This window comes from Pyrgilauda ruficollis, unplaced genomic scaffold (genome assembly GCF_017590135.1).
Source record: "Pyrgilauda ruficollis isolate IOZ18807 unplaced genomic scaffold, ASM1759013v1 scaffold1, whole genome shotgun sequence".
In the NCBI taxonomy this organism is placed as follows: Eukaryota; Metazoa; Chordata; class Aves; order Passeriformes; family Passeridae; genus Pyrgilauda; species Pyrgilauda ruficollis.
In genome coordinates, this window is record NW_024508100.1 from 8,041,803 (window position 1) to 8,052,629 (window position 10,827).

The window sequence follows — 10,827 nt, forward strand, 5'->3', positions numbered from 1 at the left end:
CGGGCGCTCGGCGGGGCCGCCGCGGGCACCGGGCCGGCCGGGAGCCTCTGCGGCACGGCCCGGCCCCGGGAGGCCGCGAAAGTAGAGCCGTGCTAGAACGAATCGCAGCCGAAGGAAAATTATGAACTGTACAATTAGCCTGTCAGCGTTCCTTTCAGGAATTTTTACTGTTGGGGGATAACCGAAGGGGGGAAAAAATTATAGATAAAATTAAAAAAATAATGCTCTAAACCGGTAAAGCAGTTCAAGGAAAAGAGGCCGGCGACGTAAATGCGAGCTAAACAAAGTTTAACCACCCCTCCTTCTTCTCCCCATGTGCAAAATGGAAAGCTTATTACATGATTCACTGTGAATCGCTAGACTGAATGCGATCATTATGAGTGAATGATAGTCGGAGCTCTGCTAGCTCTTTCTTAGAGGCAAAAGTATAAAATATGAAGGATATAAATGATCTTCTCTCTGCTGTCTCATAAAGGACATTCATTCACAACCGCACTCTCTCTCTCTCTCCCAATTGCTTTGGTCCCCTCGAATTCCACAACGATCAAGGCAGATTATGAAGAGTCCCAGTTTATTTGTCTTCATGTCCTTGTTTATTGGTGGAATATCACAAAATGTAATTTGCCCCAAATTCTTTAAGATGAGGAAATAGTTTGTGGTTGAAGGAATCCATGCCAGTACTGCCAAGGCAGTCTCCAGTGCTCAGAGCAAGTCCATTTTCATGCTATTTTATAGCATTTCCATATTTACTCCTCATTTCTTGGGCGTCTTTTACATATTGTTGCATAAGAAAAGGATTCGACAGTCCTAGTTATGAGATTTCCTAGATTTTTTTTACAGGCGGAGCCAGTTTACAAAAGCTGTATTGTTTGACTGAGGTCTGCGTTTCCATTTGGGGTAATTATTGTATTCCCAGTCTTCTTCTAATCATTTGCTCACAAGTACAGGTTTTTTTTTCTCTCGTCTTTTGAAGAAGACGAAATATGCCAAAGTTGCAAGACTATTGAAATAATCCTCCCACTTCTTTGTCTATTGTGTAAAAGCTATTTCTTACATCTCTCTAAATTGCTGGAAAATATGTGCCACAAAGGACCACATGAAAACATACAGCACAGTAGAAATGCATGTCACCACATTTTGAAAAAATTCTGCAATCCTGATCTAAGCCTGGTCCCACTAGAGAGGTGTGTGCAAGTGGAGGGGGGGGGACCAAACACAAAACAAGCCCACTTTTCAGAAGGAAGTAGATTTCAGCTCTATAATAATCAGCTCCTGAGGAAAGAATGTCCGTAGAACGGAAAATGAAGTGAAAGCAATGACTGTGTGCGTCAGGGTTGCCTGTGCAGAAGAATTTCTCCTCCAGCTGCTTTCTCCAGCTGCAGAGCAGGGGGAGGGCCGTGAGCCACGGCCCCACAGGCAGACACTGGCTCAGCCTGAGGCACAGCAGTGAAGCTGGGCAGGTCTCTTCTTCCCAGCAGCCGTTTTCCACCTTCCTGCTGGTGTCACACAGCATCCCAAGCCAGACTGCTTCTCCCCGCTGCCTTTAATTTGCATTGGTAAAATCCCAGTCCCAAGAATATACCTCTAAACTCACAAGGAGCAGGTTAGGGAAAATGTTTATTTTCTTCCTCTGCTAAGATGGTTCAAAAGAGATGGCCTTAGGCCAAACCCTTCCACTTAGGAAAACATATATTTGTGCAAATACATATAGAAGGATTTTAATTTCTTCATGTAAAGGAAACTACAGCTAAGCAGCAGAGTAACTGGTGTCAGGTATCTTCCAGACTCTGTCAACTGAAAAACAAAACATCATCACATTCCTGCAAATATCAAAGTCATCCTCAAGTATTTGAAACTGTCCTGATCATATGTAACCCCCCACTTAGGAACTCCAGTACTGCCTTATTTTGGTGATGTGATCTCACCACATCCTTTTGCTTAGTGGCAACCAATGGCTAGATATGATACTGGGAGCTACATCATTCTAATAAATCAATATATCCAAACAAATTCACTGCCAGAGGAGGAGGGAAAAAAATCCCAACTATTTTGTAGGGAAACACAGCCTTTAGAAAGCTTACTTTCCTCTTAGACTTTCCATCAACCACAAGCATAGTCAAGATCTAAAAAGTTCCTGGCTTGCTCGCTGCTGGGCTGATTAGCCTTTGGAACAGAAGAGATAATATTTCTAGACATTGTACACAAGGCACACTGCCTTGTGCTGCCTTCATGTTATTGTCAGTGTATGTCCTTTTGACATTATTTATGTAGAGAGTGTGGGCTCTCTCTTGGTGTTTGGTCACTTTGCTTTTTGACATCCGGGGGTTTTTCTGTCTCTCAAAGCAGGGCTTATTTCAGCCTCTCAAACAGTGTCAGACTTCTTGCAATCCATGGCTTTAAGGTACAGCAGCCTCCATGCACCCTCCAGCCCCTGCAGGGACAAGCCCAGGCCAGGGATGGCTCTGGGGTGCCCGGACCATGCTGCTGCCCACCATCCTGTCAGCAGCCTGGACCACTCTGAGGACTGGGATGGTGTCCTGCCATTGGGTCTGAACTTGGCCACTTTGGAGTGGCACCAGATGCAGTCTGTCCCCTGCCATTAATGCTACTATTACCCTTAGATGGATTTAGATCTGTTTGATTTTTACCTCTGGAACAATCTTAAGATAACATAGAGACACAAGGAGGAGGCTCTGGCAGCAGGCAGAGCAGGGGCACATTCAACACACGCAATTAGTTTTCTCCCTGAAGTTTGCTGGTGCTGTTTTGCAAGTAATTTCACCTTTTGTATGCAGAAGTCTCTCATCAGAGTCCAGCCTTTACTAGTTAACAAGTGCAGCTGCAAACCCTGGCAGTAGGTGACATATGAGCATGCACACACACACACACACACAGCACATCCTGACTCCCACACTGTGGTCGTGGGGGCTTCTGTGTGGGGGCAAATCGCAACTCATATGACCCAGCAGTAGCTACTTACTGAAAAAAATCATGTGCAGCAGCCTCACAGGTAAATTCAAGTCCTTTTCTCTAGCCAACACAAGTAGCTAAATGTCAGTGATGTATAAATCCAGGGACTGAAAAAGAAGTGCCACAGGAGTGTACACAGACCTGGCAAGGAATGGAAGCAGTACATTCACTGACAGTGACAGGGAACACCTCTATTCCAGCAGAGAGTTTGAAAAATAAGGGTGGGAGGGAAGGAGGAGAAGAAAAAAAGGGAGAAAGGAGTACCACGAGCATCTTGGAAAGTCACCGGAAGCTTTGTTCTTAGGAATAAATCTGGCTTCTTGTGATCCCCTTTCAGCAGTGCTGGCTGGGAGCCAGCTGGGTCCCCTGGAGTCCCCCTGGCCTTTTTGTCTGGAGCCTGGGAATCTGTCTAGAGCACAAGGCTGGGGGGACCAGACTTGTATTTGCAGGAGGGGTAGGCTTAGGCAGTGGCCACGTAGAGGAAAGGGGGTTTGCAGTCCTCAGACCTTTGGGAAACACTCCCCCAGGGTTGGTGGGTGGGAAGGGGAGCTTTTCCCTGCTTTGGGGGCACTCTCAGGGAGGTGTGTGGACTAGGGAGCAGGAGGAAATGCAGGCTGGCTGTCTCCAGGCCTGCGATGCTAGAGCATGGGATGGAGGGACGGAGGGGAGTGAGCAATGCTCTCTGGCCCGCACTCAGCTGGCCTGTGCCAGTTGTCCCAGGATGTCTCACCCTCCCCAAGAGATTGTTGCAAAGGCAAATGCCAAATAAAATGATAAATTACCAACAAAGAGAACAAAACCAAAAGCCTTGGACCCATGCAGCATTATATTTCCCTTGCCCCACTAGGCCTTCCTTTCTGCAGACCTCTTTTAGGGTGATGAAAACTGGGCTCTCAAATCTCCCTGTCAGATCCAAAGATGCTGATTGGTATCTTTCCAATACTTATGGGTTTTCACGCATGATTGAGACCTTTCCAAAGATTTATTCATTTATTCTTCAGATTCAGTTATCCTGGTATCCAGTTATTCTGCCTTTATTTTTGTATTTTCCCCCGCCCCCTTTATGACCTTTAGAAATAAAATTCAATTTATTTGGCTACTTCACAGAAAAAATCTAAAGCCTGCCTTAATTTGTAGTTTACTAGCCTTCTGATGTGAGACTACATAGAGAGCCACTATCTGATCAAATGGCTGGTACCCTGACACAGTCCAATTATGTGAAAATATATCCTTGCTTATCATTTCAAATATCGTATAAGTGGAGAAACTGAAGTAGCTCCCTGTCTGTTTGATTTTCCTGTTCAGACACACTTGTTTAAACAGGCACCGTGAGACTTTTCTGTAATCTTGGAGGAGTTCAAAAAGCGTTTTCTCCTTGAAAGCCCCAGAGGGGTGATGGTGGCCACCCCCAGGCAGCTCCCAGCGAGGCAAGGCAGGGAGTGGGTGAGAAAGGGATGTCCCCTGCAGCTGAGCACTCTGGCCATGGAATGCACCTGTGGCCAGGCATCTCCCTGCAACCTCCTCCAGCTCTGGTCCTGCTCCTGAACTGGTACCCACCCTGCCCCACAGAAATCCCTGCCTCAGCCTGGTCTCCCTGCATCCCTCTTCCCCACTCAGTAAAGGAGTTTTTCAACTTTTTGATAATTTCATAGGAGTAGGTTTCATAGAAATCATTGATAACACTTTGAGTTGAGTATATAAAATAGGCCTTGGGGATTTTAAGTATTCTTATGCTTCTCCTTTCTAAGCATCTGCAATAATTCTATCTTTAGTAACTTGACAAAATTGATTATCAGTTAAGGCATATTCAGAACTTGTAAGACACTGAGAAAACCAAATTATGTACAATAAGTCACTGCTTTTGAAAAATCATATTTTCTACTAATTTCCTTCTTTTTACAATGTTTTACTCCTTTTTTACCCTCAGTTGTAAGGATTCAATAAAATTTACTTTTTCTTGAAATAAAATTATGTTTAGTAATTATATTTGATAAAGAAGATTCCCTCCTTTTTCTTTGACGGGGTTTTGTTTATATTTGTGTTGTGTTTAGGAAGACTGACATATAGTGCTGACTAGGTCTTCCATTGTGCTTCCCTGTGATTCTTTAAATCAAGTTATGGCTGAAAGGAGCCAGTATATAAGCAGTTGAAGAGCTCAGCCTTTTATTTAGCAGTGCTATCAGTTTGCAGGCTTGAGAAAAACAAATTTCTTACAGAGAGAGGAGGGAACTTGTGAACAAGTTGAAGCAGACTAGAGTCAGGGATATTAACAGCCAAAGCAGTCAGAGGCTTCTCCAGACACAAGGATGTCAGAACCAGGTGGGAGGCATTCCCTGGCTCAGCACTATAAGGGCAGGGTGCTATTTAAAGAATAGCTTGCAATGACATTTTTTAGGTATCTTTATGGGAGGTGTTGAAAATACTCAATTACTGAAGCATAAAATAGAAAATGAAACAAAAATCTCTCCTGCAGGGTGCAATCCTTAAACACAGAGTACTCTGAGTTCCTGCCTGGTTCAGGGGGAACTGAATAGCTGAGAGCAGTCCATACGGAGCCAAGGCCACTCCACACAAAGCCAGGTGTTTATCCCAACCAGAGTCAGGCTTTGGTTAAAGGAGTCAAGCAAAGCTCCAGGGCCCAAGGGCTGCTCTCAATTCACATACAAGAGACCATCTTTAGATGATGCTATCTTGCAGAAGGCAGTGAAACCATGCAACTGTAGGCTTGATCACAGAATTCTGGTTGCATTGTTCGAAATGGTGAATTGTACTTTGGGAGTTGCAGTCTTCACACCTGTCATCACCCTGAGAAGTTTCTGGGTTAATTTATAATGTATAAGGACTGATGGAAACATCACATTCCTTTAAATGATCTCCTATATACATAACAGGCCTTTTCATTTTATCCAGTTATAATAGCATTGAGGTCAAAATAAAAGATATGAGGTCTTGGATAAAAGATAGCTTCCAAAAAGGTAGCTGGTCTTAAGCTGGAAATACTAAAATATAAAGAAGCCATCACTGAAATTCAGAGATTGTTTTAGCAGTTAATTACCTGAGTAGCAAGAAGCCTGTTTTAATTCCAGCATAACTCTCTGTTCTCAGCTTTTGTGTGTTGTTCTATACAATTATCACTTCTAAATTAAGTGATGAATGATCTTTCCTCCTGTGAGGAGAAGAAACGCTCTCTCATGTTTCCTTTAAGTAAAGAAACACCTGGATGGAGCTGTTTCTCCTTCTATCTGCTCTAGTTTCCAGTCTCTAGACCCACCTGTGTGAGTCTTGTTGGCACCCACTCCAACGTTGTGTCTTCCTCCAAGTGCAGACTGAGGCCTGGGTTTGCTGTTACAGAGTGCACTTCACTCAGATGGTGTACACTGACGTGTTTGAGCCTGTCCACACTTCTGCTCCTCATGTCTCAACACCAGTGAACTTCAGGTCTGTCACTCACTGAGCACTCATCCTACTGCCCAAAGCAACCACAACCTACCAGGAGCATCCACACAGATGGCATTTACGAATTATTTGTGTGTTCTCAGCACTTACTCCAGGAGCTGGGCTTGCAGGGCTTCCTGCACTCCTCCGTAAGGTGTGAGATGTGAAGAGGCATTGCTAGCCCTCCACAGATGAACCTTCCCTCTGCCCTTTACAGCAGCCTTAAAGGGAAAGCCCTGAAGCAACTGCCAGCTGTGTTTGGATATGGAGTCACTTCTGCTTCTTACGAATGTCCTAAAAAAATCTCACGGGATGCACCATAGCTTGCAGATCCGTGAAAGGCCTTTGTAGATATCTGAGCTAATGGCACCAGCTGATCTATTACACTGTAATTCACACCCTGCACTGACTTATCCATCACTTCTCCTCCTTCTGTTAACACTGATGTGAAGTTTCTGTGCGTGGTGTACCTGCCAACTGGGTCAACAGTAATCATTAATATTCAGAATATAATGCATGTGGCTACCCACTTCTGTGGAAACATTAACTGCAGGCCTCATAACTTTTGCTTTACTTCTCCCAGCATTTCAGAGCAGTGGCTTGTTTGAAGGCATATTCCCTGTGGCAGCAGAGGGTCTTGTCCTCACTCTGTCTGCACAGTGTCCTTTGCTGGGCATTTGGTCCCAGTCAGGCCATCATGGTGTGCTGCAAGCACATGAGCTCTGATCCCATGGATTCTGCTGAGTATGTGGGATGAAAACTGGGGCTTAGTGCATGATTTTTGGAATTGGTTGTCTTATGTTCCTAATTTCTTTGCATGTCAGAAAGAAATATGGGGTGGGAGGATTGGGAGGAAAAGATGGGGAGTCCCAGAGAGGCAGGCCAGATTCAGCAGTAGCAGAGTCTGGTTTTTAATGTCACAGGGAACCCTTGTGGAATGCTCCTCCTTGATGTGGTCAGAAATGTCTCTTTGGGGAGATGCCACAAGAGCTAGGCAGCCTGGCACAAGTTTGGCTTCACGAGGTTTTAGTGAGCAGGTCCATTGCACTTAATCACATCATGGAAGGAATATGCAGGATCAGGGAAAGACAGTGCCCTTCACTCTGGAGCATGAACTGGAAGGCAAACTGAGAGTTTACCACTTCATTCTGGAACAAAACCAGGCACTTTCCTATTTTTTGTTTGTTTGTTTTATTTCAGTTTCTATTATGACATCTCCGACATTTCTAGACTGAAAGGGACAAATGCACCTTAACCTGGGGCTCAGTTCTGAGGTGAAAAACTCTTTACTCTAAATATTGAAGTCCATTCACTCAAAGTCCATTGACTCCTTTAAGAGGCTTGTTTTGGTCCTGTCTGTGATAGCAAAACCTCCCTGAAATTAGCAGATACCAGCCTGGAGCGAAAATCAGCTCAGCATGGAGGAAATCATTTTATCTGAGGAATACTTGGTATGGACTTCAGTAACACTTAAAGAAAAAATATGGTAACACTTAAGAGTTCAACAACAAGCAAAAGCAAGTCATGGACTCATTGCAGAAAGTGTAACCCCCTTGAAGTCTACAAGACAAATGCATGGGAGCTAAGGATCTGTCCCTCTATCCTATGGGCAGACCCGGCTCAGATAACACAGATGTGTTAGATTAAGGAGAGAACCTTATAAAATAAAGCACTGGCTGCACTGGGAAAGTTTTGGGGTTTTTTTCTTTTTTTAATCTGTCTATTAAAGCACAACAACAAAATAAAGGTATAAGGCAGAGCAGAGAAGTAAATCAAAGAAATTGATGCAGTCCTCCAGATTTAGACTCTTTAGATTTTTTTTTTTTTTTTTTTTTTTTTTTTTTTTTTTTGTCTCATGCACCCAACCGGTTTAAAGGTCTATTCTCTTTGTGGTACATGCATGCACATAACTACCATTGATGTGGAGTCTCCAGGTGATTTGATGTGCATTCCACATAAGGCATGGTGTCAAGTATATGATCCCCACACAAAAGAGCTGCCTGAGAACTACTCTTTGGAATATTTTTTTTTTTTAAGAGTCCTTTGCTCTACATCTAGAATTTAGCAGATCAGAGTGCCTAACCAAGCAGTGGAACTACCACTGCTACTCTTTCATCAGCTTTGATCTGTGTCAATTTATGGTGGGGGGGGGAAGGGGGGGCCTAGTGGGAAGAAAAATTTCAAATATGGGTGCAGTCTTGCAAAATGTTGAATATTTTGTAGAAAAAATAATAGGAAATAATTAAAGGGGCTTAAGAATTTTTAGCAAATCAAAAGAGGCAAGCAGGAGTGAAAATGTATGTTTTCTGAAATGTATACATTTCAGAATCGTGCATTTCAGAAATCATTCCCCATGTCTCTGTTAAGGGTTTTTAGGTCCACACTGTGACTCATTCAACTCAAACCTAGAGCAAGTCTTCTCTCCACTGAGTGCTGCAAGCCCAGCTACACAGGCAATCACAACTCATGTGAGATACAGACATTTAGCAAAACCAGCAGGTCAATATACCCATGCCCAGCAGTTGATGTCATGCAGGTGTCAGCCGCAGCACCATAAGTCAGGATGCACCAAGACATCCTTTAAGGGTGGGCTAAAGATATATATCAGGCCTTCAGCTTTCTATTCTGGTTTTATATATTGTCCTTCCATGGCAGGAAGGACAAAACCCTCCTATTTGAAGGTAGGATTTTTGTACAGTAAAGTAACAGGTGGCTTTTTCAGGTAAAACCTAAGCTCAGTGTTCCACGTTCTCAACATTAGACTTTCCCGTGTTTCAGAGGCAAGCACCAACAACCTTTCTTGCACCAGACCTCTTCTTTCTTGCACACACACATGCAGTCCACGTGGGAGCCAGTTAGAATTGTGATAGAAAAACTCCTAAATTAGTGTTAATTTGATTGTGTGATCAGACATTTCCCATGTTAAAAGAAAAGAAAATTTGGCCATTTTGGAGCAGCTGTATGTGTATATTGTTTCCCGTTTTCCACGCTTGCCTTCCTGTCTTTTGTTGTTCTGCTCTCCCAAATGCCCTGTTTCAATGGAGAAGCAGAGTGACTGGGAAAAGGGAGGAAGGATTTGGAGAAAATTGGGGTGCATGGTTTGAAGGAATGAGGGGAGTCTACAGACACAAAGAGAGTTTGTGACAGGGTAGGATGGGCTCAGCAGAACACTGCAAACAAAACATTATGAGATTCATATGGATATGCTGTAGGTTTTCTTTCACTGAGAAAGAGGAAAAGGGAAATTTAGATGGTACTGATTTATTTTTTATAAGGAAACTGAGCTGGAAAGAATCACATATGGTAATAGTCCTTTGGGCCCTCTGATCCAGTTGCTGTCTGAAAGCTTTTTTTGCTGGAAAATGTACACTTAGATAAGACAAAATCAAATGCTATCAAATTTGCTTATTTTTTTCAGTCAAACTCCCCTCTACTTCAAAAATATCAGAATTTTTTTTCTATTCATACCTACTCTCTAACCCTTGCCACTTCTTAAAACATTTTAAACTCAATTTTGTGTTTGAACAAATTGCAGGTTTTAATCTTTTTTTTTTTTTTCATGCCAAAGGAAATTTTAAAGTAAAATCTCTCCTTTTCCTCTGATTAATTCACAACAACTTAGACCCTTCTTTCTGCAGCATAGCTGCTATTTCTGTGCACATCTTTCACCATTCAAATAATTAAGGAGCACAACATGTTTTGATTTCAGTGTCCTTACTGTAATGAAACACCAAACATAGGCTGTTGGGATGGTCTCTCTATCAAAAATCACACAGAAACTCATGTTTTAAGGTGTTGAAAAAACAAAATATTTCAAAGCCACCATATGCCATCTGACCCTGTACCTCATGGATTCTTGGCAAGACAAAACTGCAAGGGTTACCTGCCGTAGGAACCACAAAAACCACAATGGGCCTTATCAGTTGCCAAAACATTTGGTTTGTTATCAATAAACACTGGCAGAGGTCAAAGTGTTCCTCTGTCTGTGGGTCTGGGGATGCTGAGATGTAGCAGGGGAGCAGGACTGGACAATGGAAGGGACTGGGGAGGAGAACTGAAAAATGGGAATAGGGAGAGCTGAACTACCAAAATGCTGATCACCTGCCACTCCATACCCTTCTGCAGGACTGCCGTGCAGTGGGACAAGCTTAACCCAAGCAAGGCAAGAAGCAAGGAGAAAAAACGTTTGCTTCTGACCTAGATAAGTCATGATTTCCAGAATGCATGTAGATATGAACTACAGCATTTCCACAAATGCATTTTTGAGTTGCAACTTTCCTATGTAAACTACTGGGGGAGCAGCTCCTCAGACTGAGGACCAAAATACTTTTATTGTGATTGTAATTATTATTACGGTATCTTTAATAATCCTAATGGAAGTGCAGCTATATTGTATACTGTGGTTTTGAGAATCTTTTTTGC